Here is a 22,266-nt window from a genome sequence, read left to right on the forward strand (position 1 = left end):
ACCAACAAACAAAACAACCTGGAGACAAGAGAGTTAGAAAATTATGTTCAATTAAAACTGCCTTTTTTTCGCTGTTGGGGGATATATATAATCTGCTTTACAGCCCCTTTAAATTTAGATTTAAATTAAATGAAACAACACAGAGAGGAATGTTTTTATAACAAAAAAACACCCTACGATTTAACGTTAATGATATCTACTATATTTTTTAAATAATTTCTTGTCTTGTTTTAATACTTTATATGCTGTCACTATTGGTCCCAAAAGCCATTTACTCCTCAACTCTTAACAAGAGCTGCAAGCCAATTAGTAAATAAACAAAGCTAGCTTTTTTCATTTTTAAAACATGCATGTCAGGAGTCATTTGAACTTCCTTCTCCCCTGCAAGTGGGAACATAATTAGGTCAGTTGTACATGCAATAGAGTGCAGTTATACGACATACCAAAAACTAGAGACATCATGCAAGCAGCAACAAACATATGAGAATTGCCCAAATAAAACTACAAAAATGAAAATTTTCTCAAACATTTGACTGGGTCAAGTTGTATCATGTCCTTGGACATAGCCTAATCTGACACATAAAAAGCTTACATGGAAGACTTCACTAAACTAAAAGTGACATTGTGGAAAGTGGGAGGATAGGAAAAAGAACAGGCTGAAGGAAATAGATTTTTGAAAAACTGCAGTGAGTTTTGCTGTGTGAAGAAAAGAATCTCAATATCGCCTAGTGATTTACTCTTCAGCATTCCTTTGACAAGATATGAGGAGGCCACACAAGGCATTCTCYAGCCCTATTCAGAGCTCTCTAGGCAATCTTCATTGCAGATAAGTATTACAGCACTATTACAGCTTCTAAACAGAGAGCAGAAATCTCTGGTCAACAGAGCATTAAGTGTTATTCTGAAATACAAATAGAGAGCATGGAAACCTGTCTCACAGTAGAGTAGTAACCACTCTGTTCTTATTGCCTTCAAAAGCCTTGGCTGCACTTCGTCTTCTCAAGGCTCTGGATCTCCTCTTAGGTCAGTTATCTCATTAAATGTTGGGCTTCTAGAAAGACATAAAAACCATGACAATTTGGGGTAGAAGTTCTTTAAATGGCAACTTGCCTATGACAAAAATATTTGGGAAAGCAAAAAGGTTGGGGGGAAAAATGTGGCTTCCATATTAAACAATAAAAAATAAACAAAGCCAGTAAAAACTATGTACAGAACAGCATCTAGAAGAACAGACTTTCCGTTTTGATATTTTAAAATAGTTAACTTTAGGTATCCAAAGAATTATGTTCCAATTTGGAGTTTATTGGAACAGGAGAGAAGGCAATTCTCACGCATATATCTATCAATGCAATCAAACCCTTTGAACACAAAAATCACTTCTGTCAGAGCACAGATGAACCATYGTCATTAGTGGTCATTAGGAAGAACAAGAGCCACAGTTTTTATGAACTGAATATGCAAAAGCAGACATGTGTCATTTACAAAGATCATTGTATTTTGTTCAGTCACAGTAAAAGTTAACCCATCAGTTGCACACAAAGCTTCAACAGAAAAAAAATGTTGAATCTCTGGAGAAATACAGGTATATTTTTATCTTTCTATCCTATTTTAAGACCATACAATAAATAAATTATTCTAATTCAAACTCATTTCCATGACAGACCTGTATAATCTATTTACAAAATACTTACTTTGAACATTTTCACCTTCTACATTAGTCAAGCAATCTCTTCTAGGATATGTTCCTACCTTAGTATTTGACAAGCACAGCTTAAAACATCAATATGCATAGCACTTTGCTAATACCACTTGTAGAAACGTGCCTGGCAAAATTATTCTTAAACTAGCAACCTTCAGATTGAAATAGGCTATGATAGTAGCCCTCACATAATATGGAAGTGATTTCACGTCACTAAAATCCCTGGGAGAAAGCCTAGTTACAATTTCTTCAGGGACAGAAATTATTCACTTAATGATTGCTTTGAAGTTGTAACTTATGTGGAATTAGCAAGCCATTTAAAGCTGAAAAATACAAATACAATACAAAGAAGATACTAATTATAATGATTTGTTAACCTTTCCTTCTCCAAATGCGTGAGGTGACTTGGAAATAACCCTGTCTCTTTTCAAATTAGTTCACAATCGCAGATTTGTTCAGGTTTTGACATTTAATATTTTCATACATTCTCTCAAGTAAGCCAAACACTCATCATGGTTACTTGATGGGGCAATGCTGCTCTCCCATATTTCTAAAGAACTGTCAAATTTCTACTTCCTGCCAGGAGAAATATTAGGATCAGAAGGCAATGACAAATAAACTTCAGTAGGTCAGTAATTGTCATAAGTTATTATTTGAAATGGATTTTTCTGCCCCAGGAATCTTTCTTTGCAAGCATGGAAAATTCATTTTTTCAGTACCAGTCACAATCATTAAGGAAAAATGGATACATTGGCTCTCTTGGATGCAACATTTTTACAACAGTTTTGCAAAAATCAATCTAAAATCACAAACAAAACAGAATACTTTAATTCAATTATTTTTTGATTTATCAAATATTTGCAAGTAAAAATAAGTTACTAGTCTGATGTTGAGAATATTCATTTAGTATAGATTCCAGTAAAAACAAGCAGCAGAAAAAAAATCGTATCAAAAGCTAGCACAGAAGGATTTATACAACATATTTTCCTTAGTAGATCAAAAGAAAAAAAATCTTTGATAAAATTTAAAATGGAGATGGTGTCTGTCACGGTTGCATGTGCTTCTTTAACTTTAGCAACCCAACAGCATTGTTTCTCCATGAAAAAATCTCTTGTCAGATCCTGGATCTGCCTGCCAGAACTAATAATTGAGACTTTCACGTCTCTAGTAGGACAGTGAAACATGTTCCCAGTTCCCCCCAAAAGCTTAAAACTGAGTAGCTGGATGAAGCTAAGATCAGAGAGAAAGAATCAGTTAGACATTGATTCTCCATTAACCAGCACCACCGACAGGCACAGAATGGGGCACACCTGAGTCTATTAACAATTAACCCTCCTCGGAATCTGACTTTCAGTATTTTGAATGATGCTATGGTATACATTCAGGCCATAAATAACATCCTTCTTATCAAGATAAACCCCAGATCAGCACCACTGAGACATAAATTTTGGCAAGAAGCACCAGTAAAGGGCTATTCTGCCCAGAGCACCAGAGAAGCAGGGTGGATCCGTTTGCTCCCCGGCACTTTCAGCTTAACAAACAGCACTGCTTGGCATATCACATTGCAATTCGTTTTGCTGTTGTGAGCGAGTCAATAACCTTTGCAGCTGTGGAAGCAGCAAATGCTTTGGGTAGAGGGCTTAGATCAAAAAAGACAACAACGGTTGTTCTGTTCCTGGAGAGCAAGAGATCTCAAATCCACGCAGAGAGCAGTGTCCTTTCAGCATAAAGTAATCAGCCTGAAAACCTGCAAGCTCGGAAGATTATAAAGTCCTGGGTGGCTACACATGGATCCTTGGGCAAAAGCCAGATAATGAAGATGTGGTTATTTCCATTAAACAAATTGTTATTGGGGATTAAGCTTATTTTATTATCCTTTACTGCTATTGTTCCTATACAGATGGCAAGGTAAACTTTGACAGACAACAAGATCTCATGACAATTTTTAATGTTACCTAGTCCCATACATTAGAACAAAATTTATCATGAGAAAATTTTGCTAACTTTTTAGTAATACCCATGATGTTGACTACAGCTTCTTTGTTTCAGTCCAAAACATGCAAACTATTTCCTGATAGACTAAAATACACTTGTAGTTTGCATTAACCATGAAAAATACAAGCATACGTGGAAAAAAAGGCTGAGAAATTTTCCCCACATCATTTCATGATGCATCTTTGAGTTGCGCAGCTCAGTTGATTGAGATGGATTATTTAAATTAAGCTACACCTGTCTAAATACATTGTTTTTGCAGGGGGCACCTGCTGGTACAGCTACACATTGCCTTACAAGTTCTTTTTCTAGACAGGTGAGCTGTGTTTGCTTTACACAAAAATATCAAGTCATTACTGTTTTTGCGATCCACATTTCTGTGAAAGAGCAGGGCAGGTTTCTGTGTGTTTTAGCCTTTCAGCTGAGCCAATTCCCCCAACAGAAGTGCTCCGGAGGAACTGGGCAGTCAGGTCTGCAACCACCCCTGCTAGAGGATGAGCATATCCGCTCTCCATAAGCTAGCTGCATTAAGATAGTATCCAGGCTCAGTATCACTAATTTCTCCAAGATAAGTATAGCTTGTCATGCCCCAGTTTCTGCTATCATTTACTGGAGGGTGACAGTGTGATCATAAAAAGGAAAATGTGTGTAACATATGTTAAAGCATTCATATGTAATTTCTATTCAAATAAGCATTTTTTTTCTTCTTGTTAAATGTGGGCATTGGTCTGAGACCGTACTCAAACACGGCAGCACAGATCATTTTGATTATTTTGCTGGGAGAAAAAATAGCTATTGCTTGCCACCCACAGGGGAAAAAATCTCAGATAAATTCAGATCTGTGGGATTTGTACTTGCACCAGATATCGCCACACTAAATTCATTAGTGACAAGATTGCTAGTATGAGTTACATGTCCAACATTAAYGAGTGAGAAAAGGGGGTAAGTGGGAAAGTGATATCATTTGCACTGATAAAGTAGCAGTATAAAGACAGTGATAATCTACACAAAACCAGACTAGATGAGGATGTAAAGTAGCAGATAAGTACTGTAACCCTTTGGAAGCTTCATTAGTCAGATTCCACCTGCCCTGCTTTTTCTCCCACCCCTGAAAAACACATGTAACATGACTGAAAAGAACCCAAATCATTCTTCAGAAATACTCACCACTTTCATCACAAAAATCCACTCCAGAGGTGAGCTACAGGCATAATTATTATTTTTAAAAGATCCAAACATATTTCAAAGTGCAGTAATGCAGTAACCGTGCAATAAGAGTACATTGGCAGGAATAACAGTTCCTTCTTGTTTAAAAAAGCACTATTGCACAATTTTTACATTTTTTAAATTTTCCATTTACACAGTATATCTGTGGGCTTTGGAAGTGGGTAATTTGTTATTCTAAATACAGAATTTATACCAAGTCAAAACGTGGCACTGTATCAACTCTCTTTTCAAACTTGTCTTACAGGAGATTTTGGATTTGGTTCTTGATTTGAAACCTTAGAATTTTGTTCCTAACGTTAGTAGAAATGCACAAGTCCTTTCCTAAAATTTATTCCATTTAATCCTCAAGGTCCATTCCCAGCACTCAATATTACTTCCAATATCTTGCTTTAGCCAGAAAAAAACAATCCTTTAACTCAGCAAAAATCATGTTAACAAACCCAGACCTGCTTTAATTAGATTAGGTAAAAGAATAAATACCCAATGCACTTAAAAAATTATCTTCCCCTCACTGGCATACCAGCAGCAACACCGGGGCACTTTAAGTTGAGATGACCATGAGGTTTGCCCATACACAGCACTAGTACCTGGTGTAGGGCAGAGGACTGGCCACCCCATGTTTCTTTAAGAGCATTTCCTTTTAAAAAGTGAGGCAAGTCCATTCCTCTAAAGGTCATTCTTCACCTCAGGAAAGGCCTGATGCTTAGTCTGTGCAATTCAGCCCATACACATACATACAATTGCTGAGAGCCTAATTTTCTATCATCCTACCTCAGAGCAGCTGGAAAAAGCCTTTTATTGAATTAGTTTATTATTTTGTGCTGTTTTTATTTGATAAGCCCACATAACACTATCTTTTGAGCCAGGGACCCCCTCAAGCTATATCCAGAAATAAGTATCAGAGTGGCCTACATGTAGCACAAGAGGCGGCTTAATTTTTTTTTTTTCAATTAGAAAAGCTAAATAAGAGAGATGCAATAACAATGCTTTTTCCAGAGTCCATTGTTATTTTTCTCTCAGGTAGCAGATGAGGGTTGGTAACATTTGTCCCAAGCCCATCTTTACCTCAGAGCACAGTCCTGATTAATAGGTTAATATATGTACAATTTATTTTTAAGCTCAGTTACTTTTTCTGCCTTTCAAACACTATCCTATATTAATCCTAGCACTTGTGTCAACAAGGAAGAAAGCTGTCCCTGTTGTCCCTTGGCATTTAAGGCTGCATTCAATGCAGATAAGGTTTGTTTGGGAATGTACAGAGCTTGCGGAAGACAATCACTGGAGATGCAACCTTAATTTAACCTCAAGCCTGCAGTATTTCCCCTGGGACATGGATGACTGATAACACAGCAGAGGGCAAGGAAAGCACAAAATTATTGAGAAATGGAAGCAGCAAATCTAGAGTGCCGAATTTCTTCCTCTAAATCATTGTTTATAAGGATAGTCATGCATGTCTGACTCAGTCTGGAGATACTAAGAAGCACCTTAAAAGAGTAGTTTTAAAATGCACTGGCAGTGGATGTTTCTGTAAGCCATTTCCAAAACATGTGAAATATAGTTGTCATACCCCCATCTTAAAACAAAATGATGCCGCGACAGAATCAACACACACTTGCTCATAATATCCTCTGTACAAGGTAGGTCAGCAATTGCTAATTTAAATAAGTCCTTAACAGAGAGCTTGATAACATTTCCCATGGGAACATTAGAAAATGGTGTTAATGAGCATTATTAAAGCCTGCTTCTGTAAGCAAATAGATCTTTATTAACTGAGGTTATATGTGATGTTTTTCTGTGTCATAGCTCTAAAGGGGCAGCATGAAAAACTGTAGATAGTATTTTGCTTTCAAAAAAGGGGCTTTTTTCTTCTAAACTAAAAATAAAGCTATTCTGTTAAGGTTAAAGGTTAAATAACCCTTTTTATTTGCTAATGATAAATTTAATTGCTCATAGCCAAATTTAATATGATTTACGTTTTTCATTCTGTAGGGATACAAGAGCATCCTTAGCAAAAACAGCTAGAAATGTCGACCCCATCTTCAGAACCCTGGCTTTCAGGGTGTAAGAATTTATTCCCTTAAAAGAGAACATGTGAATACGCTTTAACAGATGAAATGGTGTAAGGAAAAAGCTCCTTATCAGCTACAGAAAAAAAAAAMCCCAAAACTTAATTTTGTTGCAGCTCCAAAGGTGGAATCTCTTTTAATCACTTCCTCTGAGCTGAAAAAAAGCAACTTTTCTTCCTTCTATCAACCATAAACAGTTGAAATCCCCAAAAAGGCAAGGGAAATGGGAAGAACTGAAGCTAAATTCAACCTTAAATTTTAGGGAGGAAATTTGCACCCAGCCACCGCTGAGCTAACATAGTATCCTTTTAGCATCAAATCAAATCATGTGCAGTCAGAGGAGCATTTATGTTTCATTGTTAGAGGCTGCTGCTGTTTTATTTCCTGATAATAAAAAGCAAAATACTGAATCAACACTTGCAGCTGATATTTTAAAATATCTGGATATTTTCAGAGAAAACAGAGGTAGTATTTTGATGAGACTTTTAGCTCAGCAGAAGGGCAGGGCAAAATGTAACCCCTTAAGACAGCATACTGCGCTTCATATCGAGCAATAGCTAATAAAATCCTAAGAGGGTTTGTTACATAAGCCAGTGGACTGAAGAAACCTTTAACATGTAGGAAACTGGAGTTAATTAAACTGTTATGGGTATCCTATCCATCATCCCACCAGACTGCTCTATCCTAAACCTATTTACATTTTGCAATTGAAAAAATGTACTTGGGTGGTTGATAAGCCACGTTTACTGTCCTTATTGATTTGACATTTGTGCATAACCTTTATGCTTTAATTATCTTATAGCATTTCTTGAATCTTCCTCTGCTACAGAAGGTATTTGATTTCCAAGCAATTAGACATATCTGACAATTAGCAGACAGTAAGCATCTTCCCTTCAACAAATTAATCGGTTTGGGAAAGTACCAGTTCATCACTGCAGGGAGCTTGCTGAAAAAGGTGGTTTTATTGAATCTCATTTCAACCTACTTTAGCACCTTGGTGTAACTGAAATGCCTTTCAACTCTGACCATATTTCACTCACAGGACAAAGTGCCTTTAAGGAGCTTCCTTTCACATATAATAATTCCAAAGGCTAAATATAACATAACAGAATTTAAACATAAGGTTAACAACTGGCTACATCGGTGGGGCTCAGCGGAGAAATGAGATAAAATATTTTCTAATACAGATATGGTCAAGGAATAAAAGAAAGCTGGTCACTGCAACATAAATTCGTCATCTATTTTGAATCTTTGATAAGATTGATATCTTATATTTTGTTTCCTGATTGAGGCCCAGGATTAGCATTTAATACACTTAGCATGTTAAATCACTTTGTAATATTTTTTAACTTTTATCCAAGATTATTTTCGCATTTAATTCTGCCAAAAATCTTCACATTGCAACATTAAAAGTAACAGTAGTCAGCTTATAGAAAACACATGCCTCTTTCATTCATTTGGAGACATTTCTTGAGAGTGAAAATTTAGTAGTAGTAGTGGGAGTGGTTGTATCTCTTACACATTCCACATTTATGAAATGATATGGTGCAATTCTCTCTTACCTGTTAAATGGCACGGGTGACTTGAGACCAGATCTTGAAGCTCTTGCTCATGAAAGGTAGCATCTTGTCTTTTCTCCTGCATAAAGGACCACATCATTAAGAAAGGGGTCTAAGGCATCATTTCCAGCTGCAAGAAGTTTCTCCCACTGCAGGTGCTGTGTAAAAGAGCTGTACCATCATACTCCCTCATAAGCCTTAATGTAAGGAATTAAATAKGCTGAAATACAAGGCACCTTTTACTCTATATTGCATTACAAAGCCTGTGGACTTCCCAGTCATCACTGTTAACCTTCAAGAAATCTAGAAATCTGTTATAATTGAAACATCTTCTCCCCTCCCCAAGATTATCCAAAGATGTTTTAAAGAAAGCAGCGGAGTCATTGTGCTTCAGAGAGGGGCAATATCAGGAAGACACAAATTTGCCTAAAAGCTTCCACTGGACTTCAGATATTACACCTTACCTCTCGATGGCGCAATTCCAATCTTCCAGCGACGATGCGTAAGCAACACAGTTACAGGGTTATACCACGTAGAAACCTTGTGCTTCTTAGGCATGTCCAAAATTAGACACTAAAATTTAAGCAATGTAAGTCAAGAATTATCATACATTTTAGGCAATATTATTAGTGTGTTTTACACACAAATTTTATTACAAATATTTTAATTTATAAGCTCAGACAGGATAATTATTTCTATCAGAGAGAAGGGAAAGATTGTAATCTGTTTCCCGTTTTCGCTAACGCCTGCAGAATTGTTTTCGCACTGTGTAACCAAGAAACAAAGGAAAATAAATTGTTTTGATGTGTTAAACTAATTAAAAGCTGACCAAGAACCTAAACGTAAAATGTCAGAAATTAGTCATTAAAACTGAATTTTTTAATTGCAATCAGTGAGTGTGGCTGATTTGTGTAGTCTTGCTGAACAGTGCTTAGACATCACTTTTGTGACACTCTCATCCAGAAAGAGCTATTACTAAGCTGAATGTATTTGTGTCTTTCCATAACATGATGCTGCTCTTTCAACTTAAGCTTTTAGTCTTTTATGACTTTTTATCTTGCCTTTAAACAACTCCCTCATTCCCAAGGGAGCACTATATTGCACAAGTGCATAAAATTCTGGACTCAATCCCATAGTTTATGTGCAGGCAAATTCTCCTTGGCCACCAGAGACTTTCATAAATTTCAATGAGATTTTGGTATGAGCCCCAGATCACAAGAAGGGCACTTGGTGAAAATCAACGAAAAACTTTTTTGCCTTGCCAAAACATTAATATCTTTACAGTTATTCACCCATAGTTAGATGGACAGCTTGCTCTAAATTAAGAGGTTTTTTTTTCTTAACATTTTCACAGGCATACTTCTGTTGTTTCCTACATAGGGTACAATACTGTATGAAAGAAATATGCTCTTGGATGTTAGAAACTTATGACATCTGACCAAGTTAAAAAGAAAAAACAATGTAGGTTTCCTCTCACCTAATTCTTAAATGGAAAATGTGAAGAGGTTTCGGGAGGCTTGGAATTTCTGTCCCTAACATAGTGGAGGATTTTAATCAGCAGTACAGCTTGCATTAAGTAGGGCAGATCTTAGCTGCGCTTCTTGATGTTTATGCCATTCTTGTATATGGAAAGACTTGATATTGGAAACCTATTGTTTGTCCTGGCACCTAGGAACAAGCTTATAATGCAGGATTAAGTTTTCCTCCATACTAAAGATTTGAAGATGCCTTCTTTCCAGAACCCATTRTTTTGCTAGAGGTGCCATTCAGAATTGATTTTTGATAAATTTAGCCTGGTGTCTCTGTGACTACTGCATAGGTACAGTAGCTTTAAATATTTATATTGTGCTGCTGGTGATAATTATTATTCCAGTCGAGTATAGTTTTAATGCATTTAAATGTCAGTGTTTCTCGGTTTAATTCATCATGCATACACTCAGGTGCTTGTATACATATATTCAGTATGCATCTCCAAGGACCTAAAAAGACCTATTCATACTTTAGCAGCTGTGAGAAAGTGAGGACAGATTTCCTTTACATTCATAACTGTAAACATTAATTAGACGCTTGACACTCATTAATGATTAAAAAAATCCTTTGTAAAATAATCCATCATAATTCTTTTATCACTATGCCAACCCCAAAAAATGTTTTACTGTACTGTGTTATCTCTGATGCGAAAGTTAAAAACAATGTGTTAAAATAAAATCCATTTGTTTATTCAGTTTGTTTCCATGGGAAGAATGGTTTTGCAGTGATACCCAGTAAGTTGCTGAATACAAGAATGTCATCCTTTATTATTTGTTTGCCTGCGTCTGTTGAAGAGCCATTATGCAATTGCCTATACACTCAACGCGTATTTCTTGGGCAGAATAGGATCTCAAAAACAAGAATTTCAGCATTTTTCTCTAGCCTCCACAACACTATTAATAAGATGCTGAGGGTTATCACAAAAAAATAGCTTTTTTGCAAGAGTGACTGCAAGGCAGTTCCACCCTGGCTTTCCAAGTGGCACTGTTTGCAATTGTTTGCTTAAGCAAAGCAGAGAAGAAAGGAACACAGCATTGCCAGGAGGCCTGACAAATCATTTCCAAGGTCAGGTATGTGCACAAAGGAAACAACAAACCCTCCTTCTCAGCCCCATTACGGTGTCTCTCCTTCTACTGCCTGTGACATGGACTYGACTTGGATGGGTTACGAAGGCTGCCCTGAAGAACAGGCCCAGCGTTGCCCACAACATGAAAGTGAAGCTGYGCTTTGCTAAGCGTTCGGAGACACCCTGCATCGATTTGATTGCAGGGCTCCACCCAGGCTGTTTTCTCAGCCTAATGCTGCATCTCCAGAAGGTGTGATTGTAATTGGCCAGAAAAGAGTGTCAGCATTAATTAACGTACTCTCGTTACTGGGGAGAGCGCTGATTTCCAAAGAATGTCCTAGATGTTATTTATGGCATTTAATTAAGGCACAATCTTATCTAAATAATCAGCGTGTTTTGAAATGCAAGAGTCAAACTGTACATCTCTGCAATAAGCCAAGCATAACACGCACAGCCACATTTTCGCAGAACATTTTGACATTTTTGCAAGTCATGAGAAATTTAGGAAATTAGCAAGGTTTTTTAGCTTTTACAAGGCATGTGAAAGCATTCTATGCCTTCTAAATGGATTTACTCTAACTGCCTAATTCATTATGCTAAAACCATGAAGCAATTTCCTGTTCAAAGCCCAGCTCACAGGCTCTCTGTTGTCAAGTATTTGAATTTCAGATTAGAAATGTGTTCATTTGGATAGCATGAAAGGAAAGCTTTGTTGTCAGCTTTGCTTTATGTTCTGCCAGCAGCCAAATCCCTCTTCTTCAGCGGTCACCAGCAAAATACCAGACCTCCGCTCTGCTCTCAACTATCTTGAAACAAACACAAATGCCTTTGGCCTTTATGGCCTAAGTACTGGTTGGAGGTTTGTTACTCTCCCCTCTCCCTTAATATTTTTTTAGGGATTATTTGTGACAGATGATATCAGTAAATGTTTAGATTACACTGAGTTTTTCTCATCCCTATGAAAGGAAAGGGGAGGGAGGGGGAAAGCATTTCCACAAAGGGAAAGAAGAGCCAGAACATTTAGTTCTATTAGGGGCTCTGTAGTTTGTTATGGAACAGTGAGCCGAAATGCTTGTAGCCTTTTTACCCTCAGCGTGTTACTAGCTATCATCTACACTGAATTTTAACTATGCTACTTGCTTGTTAGCAGCTAGCTCTTTGCAGGCTTAGAAAAATACACACAACTGATAAAGTCAGAGGCTACATTTTATGCAGAGGAAAACAGAGTTACCTAATACACCCAGCAGGAAAAATCCCAAAGATTATTAAGTTTGGCTAATAGTTTGGAAGTCCAGGAATTCAGGCAGTGTCTGCCACAGGAAGGATGTTTGCAGAATTCTGCCATTACTGTAAGCTATTTCTGCTAGACTTAGGATCTATATTCTGGGAGAACAAACCCCAAAACACATCCTTTATTAATTAAAGCAAATTAAGCAAATATTCACACAAGGAATGTTGTAACCTAAACATGAACTTTGATGGTTGTAAAATAGCTGGAAGCAAAAATAATTACTAGCAGTCATAGAAGACATCGAGGTATTTGTAATCCCTTTACTTTAGAATACAATAACCCTTATGTAGTCATAATAAGCTCTTCAGTACAGGAAACGGTAATAGAAGATCTCTCTCCTGATACAAAGGCTGTGCAAATAATTGATTTTTCAGCTCAGCAGCTGAACTGAAAAAAAAAAAGAAAGTCCGATCCAAAATGAATGTAAGTTTTCTTTTTGTTGTGCTAATRAAAAAAGCGGAGGAGGGAGGAAGCCTGAAATACCCTGCCTTACTCAAATGAAATGCTGCGCCTTAAGTAAGAGAGAAGAGCCGCAGCCCCAAGCCGAAGAGGCAGTGGCACAGGCACCCTTTCCTCCCACCTGGCCTGCAAGCTAGTGGCCTCAGGGGCCACAGCACCACTGCCCCAGCATAGGCACAGAGCGTGCCACTGCCCCCAGCCACAACACAGAAGCGTGGGTGTCTCTTGGGGGGCACCAGGAGGGCGCCCACCTGGCTCCCGTTCCTCCCCATACTCCTCCCGGCAAACCTGCACCCACGACACAGGCTGCAGGAGCACCGGGTGCCCAGCCCTTCCTGACGGAGGCCAGTGCACCCACTCCCATGGAAGTGGCCCAAGTCCTTGCACTCTTGCTCTCCCTGTTCACGCTTTCCCCCTTGCATAAAAGATTACACAGGCAGCTGAGGGCCAGCATCCTAATCACCAGTTTAGAGACACCCCAGGGAGTCATTTTAGAGGGTCATTTTATGACTCTAGTTTTTATGCAAAGTGGAGCAGACCCAAAAGAAAGGACTGAAAGAGCCCCCTCTCGCTGTGCCCAGAGACTGCTGGGGAGTTCATCTCAGTTCATCGAAAGTGGGAGGTCTCTGTTGAAATCCCAATCCAAAATCGGGCACAAAGCAGGTTTGTTTCCATTTTTGGCTCCCAGGAGAGTAAGCACGGAGTATTTCGCCCAGTTCTAAATGACACACTGTTCCAACATCTGTTTCCAAGTGTTAAAAGTGAAGGCAAATCAAGGCGCACTGCTATGCCCATTGATCAAGTTCCTGGCACCCTATTTCATGGAAAGCAGAAATGAGCCTAAAAGCCTGCAGTGTTCAAATTCTCTAATTCAAAAATTCTCTTGTACTCCAATTGTATGTGCTCTACAATATTTAAATGCAAATAATATTCAGCTCAGGTTTCTGACTGGCTGCTAGTTCTCTTGTGGATTTCTTTCCTCCACTTCAGATTACACAAAGAGAAGCATTAATATGCATTATATAAACTTTAAATTGAGTACTAAAGAACTCAAGCCCAAACCATTTTAAGTTAACAGTGACATAAAACTATTATGTCCCAAGTAACGAARTCAAACTATTACCAATGCTTACACTTTTATTACCTTGAAGCACAACAATTCTACTCTAACTATACCCTGTCCTACAGCACTGTAAGCAAAACCAAACTTCAAAATTCCGAATAATTTTACTGAACTCTATCATTAGACACTTTCTGCAGTTGTCAGGTCAGTGTGGTTGCTATCAGACACGACCCTTGCGCAAGAACATGTTCTGTGAATCCTGAATTCTTTGTCCAATTAGGCCTTCTTCAAGAAAGAGTCAGGATTCAATTTACCGTGAATTTTTTGCATCCAAAAAGCTGGTGCATTATTACATGTTCACTGAGAGGGAGAAGAGGATTCTCACCATAAGAATGTGTGAAATTTTTCATTCTACTGCTTCCTCCAGCCACACTGAACAACAGAGCGCTAACAGGTACAACATCAGATCCTTTCCTCTTAGAATACAGAAACATAAGAATATGTAAAGGAGTCTATTTTCAAATGACATCCACAATATCTGCAAGTTTAAGCAATGTTCTCAATATCTGAGCTGGTTAAAAAAAAGATAGTAATAATTTTCAGAAATCCCGCTATTAGATACTGGATTATGGGCTAAGGGAAGAAAGAAACGAATTTAAAACATATTTAATATAGCCCGTAGTAGTCATGCTAAAAACATTCTTTTCCTCACTAACCTTTAGGAAGTGGAAGAGATAAGAAGTGATTATGGTGCAAGTTCCATATCCCAGCCTAGTCACAGCAAAATCACCTGCCAGTTTTGTGAACAGAGCAGGTGATAGTTATATACAAGAGGAGATGACATTGCTCATGCTACGATCTGGTGTATTCTTCAAACAGCATTGTTACCTAGGATCTGAGCTTTGACTTGACGTTAAGAGAACACCTCACCTTGCCTGGCATGCTGTTAGGCTATCTCGTTTGGGGGTGGGGTGAGGATTATATCTATCTACATACACACACATACATATCTATATCATAAATAGCCTGAGACATACTTGAGGTAGTGTGTCTGTGTGATTTTTCATGATTTCTGCTCTAGTAAGAACAGAGCAGAGCGCAAGGCTTCCACCACCTCAGCAGAGGACAGGCACCAGCGTCGCAAAGAAAGATGCATCGACATCATTATTCTACCAGAGAGATTTAACCCATACAACTGCTATAGTCCCACTGCTCCAGAAATCTGATCTATTAGTACTTTTTAACATATTTCTGGCAAACTTTAGCCAATGGAGAATTCTCCCAGCATCACATGTGGTGGTTAAAGTCAAAAGTAGGGCAACTAGTATGCGTACTTGGAAATGGCAGTTTGTTGAGTATTTGTAAGAAAAATACTGCTGTAGTAAGGATGGTGCTTATTAAATTCAACGAATGAACCTCAGCCATATTGACTGGCTTCCTATTACACCCTCTAGCACTGATTTTAAAGTGCATATAGCTTGCTGCATCAGCAATGTAATTACCAAATTAAAAAAAAAAAAAAAAAGCAAAAAAGCATTCAAAAACTTTCTGATACAAAGTAACTGTTTTAACCTGACAACAAACAGAAAACATCATGTCTTGATCACTTAAAACATGCGTAGGCTCTCCTTTAAAAGAATGGCAGCCTTTTCAACATTATGAAGGGGATATATATGTTTGTCTTCTATTATTATTCTATTCCAAATAAAAAGAGCCATAATTATTTCTTTGTTTGACTTACTTTCTGAAATACTCTGCCAAAAACTCCCCTGTGGAGTCCCACGTCCTAATCTCTGTTATGTTTTCCCCTTTAGCAAATCACATTAACTGATCTGACTAGTGCCTTGTCCATCTCAGCACAGCCTTCCCAAAAGATCAAAAACAGGCTAGTTACATGGTCTCAGAATGACAGGCACAGAGCTTGTCAGAGAAGTCTCAGTTTCCATACAAAAGGACAGTTTAATAGCTCTACAGGATCACTGCAAGTTGTCTCAAGACACAACCAAAGTAGGAAACAGATTTGAGGGAGTGAATCTTACCTGAATCAGTAGTAAGATATTACGATACAGCCTGCAGTGGCCTGAGAAACAAAATGAGGTACAATAGTGCAATTTGTCTGTCCCACCAGATATTTGTCCCTGTATTTCATAAAGATGCAATGAATGACAGGCTATTCTATTACTTGCAAAGTCTGCGTTCTGACATTTGGCTTACCTACTTAAATGTGTATTATGTTTGCCCAGAGAAAGGTTCTTTCCACATGGCTTATTGAAGAGTATCACATGTCAGAGTAATTTTACTGTTAAAAATAAGTAAATCACAATACAACCGTGCCAAATGACATGGTACATAAAGAGATGAGTATATAAATGTCACAGACCCCTGTGGTTCTCCTTCCTAGTAAATGGAGGCAAAAAAGTGCTACGTAGCTAGAAGACTCAGAAAAAGCTGTCAACATTGTAAAAGCTGAGTGTTCAAGTCATATAATACACAGCTAACATGCTAGGGGAGAGTCATGGGAGGGGGATTTAAACAGTTTTTCCAGAAGTATACATGTCTCTCTATGTATACATTTATAAACATTCGGGTTTTGCAAATCTTGCTCATTTAGAGAGATGGGTTTGCATGCAGATAAAAGCACCAGAAACGGGATCAAAGCAGCACTGAGTTTTACTAAACAAACTGACAAAGTAAGATATTGCACCATAGGAAGGACTTTTTAACTAAAGTGCATAGCTTGCATAAACAGAAAATAATACTCACTGCACTTGTGTGAAAACCTATTAACATGCCAAAGATCATATGAAACTGTATTGCCTCAAAGTAGTGAGGCAGAGTTTGCTGATTTCATAATGCCGATTCCTGCTAGAATTCAGGCAAAGAGAACGAGCCTTAACCTCTGCCCATTGCTCAGAAGCTTCCAAAACTCTAGAGACTGAAAGGCATCTAGAGAAATAGCTATACTTCCAAAATAACCACTGCGGACTTTTCCTTTTCAGTTCTCAAATGAAAAATAGGTAATCTGTGTTGAGTCAGGTACCCTCAACCTTGCACTCATGTTTCTCTGCGGTTGTAACACATCCTGAGATACTGAAACTTGAGCAAATCCTGAACTGAGATGCCAGCTGAACAATTCACAGGGTGACAAGAGGGACAGATCTCTTGCAACCTAGCATCGCCAAAATTTGGGGGGCTTTGGGCAGCTGTTTGGAAGAAATTAGATAAGAGAAGGCCTGCTGAGAAAAAAAAAAGTCAATGGCAGTAGTTTGGTGGATTTAGAGAAGGATGTGAATGTGGGTCAGGAGAGCAGAGGAACAGTAGAGAATGATCTGTTTGGGTTACAAAGCAGAAGTGAGACTTCAAAAAGTTCAGATAAGCGCCTGAACTTTGGAAGCCTTACAGTTACTGAGACAAATTTCGCAGCTCTTTGATGGTCACCCTGCAGTACTTTCAGTCAGGTGGCAAAAAACCGTGGAGGTTCTGCAAATGAGCAGCTCCTTTCGCCCAGCTCTCACAAGGTGAGAGTCGAAACAGGCAGGAGCAGCGGATGTGGTGGTTTCACAGGTAGAGTTGCCAGGCAACCCTTTCCTTCTGCAGCACAGGCACCATGTCAGCCCAGATCAGGTTAGACGCTGATTAACTCATTAGTGTCTAAATTAAAACATTCGTTTCAAAGTCAGGTGCTAATGGGTCTATGAATCCAACAGGATTTGTCGTTCTGCAAAGCATGATATCACATCCGCACAATGACATACATGTGTCTCAGCATCGGCAAACCCTGACAGGATAGCTGCCAGGTGAGCTTTTGTCTGCTCCACTTTCACAAACGGTGTGCCCCAAAAACTGATGAACAAAAGAGGAGGAAAGGAATAATAACTGTGATAAAGGAATGTGAATTATTCATGGCAAATTAATGCAAACCACCAGGGGTTAGCGGAGTGAGAGTTTTGTTTTGTTCACAGGATGGGTAGCTGCTCAGCTCCACTTTAGTGGGATCTCATCCTTACCATTCACAAGATGACAATTTTGCATCATAAGAGGTCCCCTGGTGGCATGTATTAATTTATAATAGAGGCAAAAGGAAGGGAGTATTTTTGTGTATCACGCTAGTAAAACACACAAACTACTCCCTCAAGGCACATATACACATACATTAAAACATTAGCGATGGCACTGGAGTTAATAAGAGCTATGACATACAACACAGCCGTTCACACAACACTTCCCAGTAACTCTTAACACATGGAATTGCACAGCTCAAAAGCCAATGGGGGGGGGGGGCGGGGGAAATGAAAAAATCAGATGCCTGGCACATTTTTTTTTTTTTTTTAACAATAAAAAAAGTGAACAGTAACACCTTGCCCAACTAAGTATCCTTTCAGAAGGAAATGATATTTCATATAAGAAGGGTTGTGTACCTGCTAGTGTGTTGATCAACACATTAATTTAGTGAGCAGGGATGAAGTTACATAAGCCTGGAGTATTGTAAATGTATATGTATTTAGCTGAGACCAGAGTCAGGCTGAAGACAAGTTCTGTTTTTTCAAGAGCATATGATTAAATTCCTCTTTGTATCTCCACATTACATTCATTTCTGATTGTGTTTATCCTAACGCAAATAAGTTTCTGTTGGAGTTTGGTCCTGTCCCCCTCCCTTCTTCCCTTGTTCCACAGAATAGTAWTAAAAACAAATGTTTGCAAAGTTGAAGATAGGAGAACACTGAAACTACACTTTGACACAGATAATCTCAGGAAAAAGGAAAAAAAAGTCAGGATCCTTTTAGGTCTACCAATTGCTAATTATTCTTGGATGGTATTGTTTCAGAAAATACCACAATGCATTACTGCATTATCAATATAAAAAGTGAATGAAATAAACTTTTCAATTAAAAACAAGTTAAGACTACATCATGACTGATGGTAAATGCCAAATCATTTTAAAAAGCATTGGAACATTTGGACTTTTATTTTACCCAGTTGTGTGGCAGCTGGCAAATCAGAGTATTCATTGCTGCCTTGATATAATTTAGGTGGTTTGCAGCTGGCAAAAAGAGACAGAATAATGCTGTTTTGGACCTAGAAAAAGATGCTAGCTGTCACACCCCTTTACCAGAGGAAACACAGCTTTAGCTTGGGCAAGAGGGTTGATCTTTTGAGATGTACTTTTAGAAATTTTCTTTCTGTATTTCATCGGGAAAAAAAAACAGTTAAGTTTCAAAGTATTTTGTCACCTGTTCTCCTCTTAAGCTGAAAGCAATGCAGTTGGTTATAATGAAGACAGACTCAGGCCATGAGATACAGCAAGCAGAACAACTGTAGCAGAAGATCCTCTCACACAGATAAGCAAAATTTTGTGAGATGTCTCCCTTTCAGTGTGTTGGGATTTAAAAGCACTTAACTTTCATCTAACATACATAATAATACAAAATATTTCCCAGAAGAAAGTATTTTAGCTGCCCTTTTTCTGTGATGTCACTACACAAAGGCAAATAGCAAGTAATACTTCTATTAAATTCTAGTTAGGTGTAGAGCAACCAAGAGAGAATGAAATATTTTCATGTCCTCTACTGGGAAATACTCCTCTCTGCTCCCCATCAGTTTGATTTTTGCTAGAGCTTGAAATAGTTGGAGGAGAATAGCCCAGTTTTCTTCTATGAAGTTTTATTTGGGTTTTTATTATCCTTTCAATCCACAGAGGCCAGTTCTATGGTCTTACATGCAACCTTCAGAGAGCTGCAGAAATGAATTCTGCCTATTTATTGCCTTTTGCCTACATGGCACACTGAGAACAGACTCTCCACTGTATCAGGCTGTGACCATTGTATCCAGAAGCCATCCTAAATCATCCAGTGCTTATATTACATTCGAGATAGAGTGCCAGAAGGACCATGCAAGAATTATATCTTTTGAAAGTAATTTTTAGATGGTGATTTGCTGTAGTATGAAAGAGTGAAAAAAGGCCAAGTTCATAGATGCAACCTGTTTATGATGATGACATTTTACATCTAGAAAGTACAGAAGAGAAAATGTGGCAACAGTTACATTAGGAAACTGGGCACTATATTTTTGCAAATTTAATTACACACAGGCTTGCAAAGGACAATGTCCTAAATGCTCCCAAATCATTTTGGATTGTCCAGCAAAGCTTCTGTCTACTCATCAAAAAATAGATATGCCATAAAGGTCATGGCATACTCGTGCTGAAAAGCTAAAACATGGGTTTGTTATGCAAGGGTGCTCTATGCTACATGTGGTTCTTATGGAGAAACACATCCTTATTACCAGCACAGAAATATAGGCCTCACTTTTTAATACTTATACTACTACTTCCTGAACTGTGGAAACATTTCTATTGCTGTTCAAGAGTCACTGGACAACATTTCTTTCTTTAGCAAAGCACAGAATTCACTGCCATATTCAAAAAGCATTTATCATTTATTTATAAATGAAAAGATACCTCAGATTTAAATAACAATTTTTGTACTGATAAGGACTTCCAGAGGAACACTTCAGCAATACCTCCCTCTCTCCACATCTTATTCAAACAATTAAAAAGCAGAAAATTGATAGTTCTTTCCTTCACTCTTCAGACATAAGCCAACATAAGCTCAAAATTGAGGGAGCAGACGTGAGGATATCTGGGGACTTTATGTGTCATCTCTCTTATGTGTAGAACAGTCTATGATGAAGTGATTCCAAAAGCCACAGATGGGTATAATGGGAGGTGTTAATAGGGACTGCAGATGTAAAAGAAGCTGGCTATGTGCAGTTGGCCCTAAAATCAATACCAACTTCAATGCAGACCTCTTGCTCACTATTTTCAGCTTAAAATAGGCGCAAAATCTTTCAAAGAAAATAACCTGTTTACTGTTCAATTGTCCTTCCCTTCTACCTTGTTTTCATGGAGGTTCTTTCTGAATGACCATTCAGTCATCCAGAGTACCACTCTCTTGACTACTCTGCCTTTCAGACTCTTCTTTTTCAATACAAAGCAAATACACATAGTACTAAAAGGACAAATACTCCYAATAGTGATGTGCTTGACACACCAAATCACCTTCCTATAAATTAGTGCAACTGCCCTACAAATGACACCTCTTCTGGCACTCATGAATAAGTGAACCAAAGCAAAGCATATGGATCTGTTTTTGCTATTCAGATTTAATAAATGCAGAATCATATTTTCTACCATCAACCCTGCAGACTGACTGGAGAAAATTTTTGTTGAATTTTGAAATAAGAAAGACTTAGCAGCTAGGAGGGTCCTATCACATGCATTAACTTGAGATACAAAAAGTCCTTGACTTACTTTAATAACAAAGTGGCTCTGCTGTTTATGGAATACATTTGTCTGCAAGAAAAATATATTTCTAACATTGACCTACAGCATCTCCATCAGCAACACATTTTTAATGGTTATTACATGCAAGATTATCGAAGAGGGAAGAATGAAACCAATACGGGATTGCAATATTTTGTTCAGGAAACTGGCTGCCTTGAGGCTCAGTATCTGGCATTGACTGAAACAACACCTACTCAACTGTAAATAAATCTCTTTAGAAACATATACTACTGATGCATGGTTTACATATACCAATTATTTCTTGTGATTTAGAGTCAATCTGGTAATTGCTGATGCCCTAGTTTTGCAACTATGCTTATGATTCCCTACAAGGATTTTACATCAACTATTGCATTCTCAACTGAAACAATTCATTTTCTCACAACCTTATTTGAGTGCTATAAAGAGTGAAATGAAGATGGGCTGCTCTTACTATTTTTGCCAGAATTGCTTGGTCAGTGTTTGGGTGCAGCTCATTAATGTATTACTTCCCCATTCCCGCTTACCTGTAATAAATTTGATAACCTGCTTGACTCTCACTTTGAGGACGTTGAGAATTCTGCTGTCCAAATTGGTTGAAGTTTTCTGAACAAAAATAGCAATTGAGAAACACATCAAAAGTGAAACTGGGGACCATGTCTAAGAAAGAAAAACTTGGATAATTAAAGCTTATTAATAAAAGAAATAGAAAAAGCACAAAATGCATTTGGGAGACTATTCCTCTGGACGCCTTCAAATGAAGCATCACAGAAAACCACAAGAAATAAGAGAGAGCAAGACTAAGGAACATCAATGGTAAAAGAGGAGAGAACTTTCCCAGCTGGCATTCAATCTTCCTGCAGTTATAATGACATTTGGTGCAAATCTTAAGAAGTGTCAGATATTTCTTCTGAGCTTCTAAGTCTTCAACTTTTATCTTTCGAAACCTAACAGCAACTTTTAGAATATCCCATTACTGTCAGTTCAGTACTT

The 22,266-nt window shown here is 38.0% G+C and overlaps 1 long non-coding RNA gene across 1 annotated transcript; it reads right to left on the reverse strand.

The window, feature by feature from the left end:
• Nucleotides 1–928: 928 nt before the first annotated feature.
• LOC112965162 lies at nt 929–21,875 on the reverse strand. Its single transcript, XR_003253190.1, has 4 exons — nt 21,801–21,875; nt 9,008–9,116; nt 8,547–8,622; nt 929–1,051 (listed from the first exon to the last, which is right to left on the reverse strand). It is a non-coding gene; the product is annotated as an uncharacterized LOC112965162 (long non-coding RNA).
• Nucleotides 21,876–22,266: the final 391 nt, after the last annotated feature.

This window comes from Apteryx rowi, unplaced genomic scaffold (assembly GCF_003343035.1).
Source record: "Apteryx rowi isolate R43461 unplaced genomic scaffold, aptRow1 scaffold_203, whole genome shotgun sequence".
Classification (NCBI taxonomy): domain Eukaryota; kingdom Metazoa; phylum Chordata; class Aves; order Apterygiformes; family Apterygidae; genus Apteryx; species Apteryx rowi.